General features: G+C 32.8%; 1 long non-coding RNA gene across 1 annotated transcript; it reads left to right on the top strand.

Annotated features, from left to right (window-relative positions):
• The first annotated feature begins 598 nt into the window (after positions 1 to 598).
• On the top strand, positions 599 to 1,756 carry LOC125503963. The gene is made up of 2 exons (XR_007281196.1): positions 599 to 1,367; positions 1,537 to 1,756. It is a non-coding gene; the product is annotated as an uncharacterized LOC125503963 (long non-coding RNA).
• Positions 1,757 to 2,021: the final 265 nt, after the last annotated feature.

Here is a 2,021-nt window from a genome sequence, read left to right on the forward strand (position 1 = left end):
AATGACTCCGCGCTAGTATTTATCGAATAAGGAACTTTCGTCAACCATCTCGTTGTGATTTAATTATACCAAAATGCAATAACATTTTTCTACTCAAATATACTTTTTAAATATAAATTAAAATAAGTTTTTACAAGGATTATTTGAACAAAATGAACTACATTTTTATATGCATCGTGTATTTCTCCAAAACTGCACAAACAAAATAATCGGGCTATTCTACTGCGCACTGTACTTTAATATAGCAATATTTGCAATTTGGTAAGTAATTTGACTAATCGAAAATATTCCAGCATAAAAAGAGGTGATTCATACATACTGCGGGAGAACGTTTTTATAACGTAACGAGCTGTTTTTATATTCAAGACTAAATTTTAGGAATATGTGTGCTTAGGATACTTTATTATTTAATTTTCTTGTATAACCTCCCCAAATAAATATATAGAAATTCATTTTGAACACCATGCACTAATATTTTAACTTGGAACATAAGATTTTCGAAAATTAAATTTAATTAGTCTATACTTTTGGTGGCAAAACTGAATTTAGACCATTTGGTTATTTCTGAGCTTTACTGTATCTAAACTGACAAGTTTAGGCTAATAAAGTATTAATCTCGTCAACTTCAAAGTATGCAAAATTTCAGTTCAAAATGATCCGACTTTCCACAATTTTTACAATATTTCTGATTACTTCAATTCAGTACACGATATCATCGAATGAACCTACAGAGAAAAACTGTAGCTGTAAAACCACTACTAATGGGACGAATACAGTTGTGAATGATACAGCCACCGGATCCACTTGCGTTTTGAAACCGACTGGGCGACAGTTTTGTCCTCAACCTTCCGAATCGAAAGTACCTCCAAACTGTATTCCATTTCCAGACCTCCCTTCTATGCCTCCTCCTGATAAAGCTATCTACACTACAAACGTAAATCCATCACCAACAAGCCAATGTCGCAGCTGCGGTATGCAATTGACATCAAATGGAAGCGGCGTAATTCTTCATTGTGTTCAATGTTTTGAGCAATCAACTTCAAAACAACGTCGAAAAAGCAATGCCTAAAAGCTGTAAGCCAAATCTAGAACATTGAAAAATAAAGCAAATAAGTTAGTAACTAGCAAATTTTTGTAATCATTTTCCCATCATTTCAATAATTTTCCAATATCATACAAAAAGAAAACAAATATTCAATCAAAAATAGCGAGGAGAGTGCTATCAGTGGTCGCATTCTTTTTAAAACTGTCAGAAGCAATACGGCTTTGTCAAGCGTCTCGCCAGTTCCATTGTGATATCGTCTATTCGAACCTTCATTATCTAAGTTGAAGCGCTGAAGAAGCTTGACAAAATAATGCAGATATTGGTAATGGATTTTGCTGCTTTCGACTTTTGTGATTTTAAATGCAATGGCTTTTTAAATTTGACAACGGCGTTTTGTATTGATTGTCTGTTAGCCAAGACCGAATTGGAAAATATATATTCCTACATTTCCCTGCTTATCGTCACTTTACAAATAAATCCTTATATTTTAGTTTTATTGGTGCAAAATTACACTCCTGAATTCGGGCGAACAGGCTTAAGAGAATCTAAGAAGAGAATCATTCTAGTTAGATTAATTACCCACAAGACAAATAAAGCAAACGTAATCTAAGCTAGATTGCAAAACATGAATATATTGTTGACCGATGTTGGTTTATCTAATCTAATGGAATACTAAATTATTTCCGTGTCTCCACAGATAATAAAAACTTACAAAAACTTATGGGGTTTCGATTATTGGACTGTTTATGAATATTGTCTAGGATTATGTGTGGTACTTACCATGTAAAATAAAACATGTGAAATCCTAAGATTCTAGAAATCATAAAATCTAATTTACGACAATGACAAATTTTCGAAAAATAAGCTGGAATAACTTGCCAATTATTAAATGGATAAAGAGAAAGAAAAACACGTTTAGGGCTTTGATAGTCACGCGATAATCAGCGGACAACGCAAAGAACAAGTCAATATTCGT

This window comes from Dendroctonus ponderosae, unplaced genomic scaffold (assembly GCF_020466585.1).
Source record: "Dendroctonus ponderosae isolate FM_Combo_2020 unplaced genomic scaffold, Dpon_F_20191213v2 Dpon_F_20191213_3, whole genome shotgun sequence".
Lineage (NCBI taxonomy): Eukaryota > Metazoa > Arthropoda > Insecta > Coleoptera > Curculionidae > Dendroctonus > Dendroctonus ponderosae.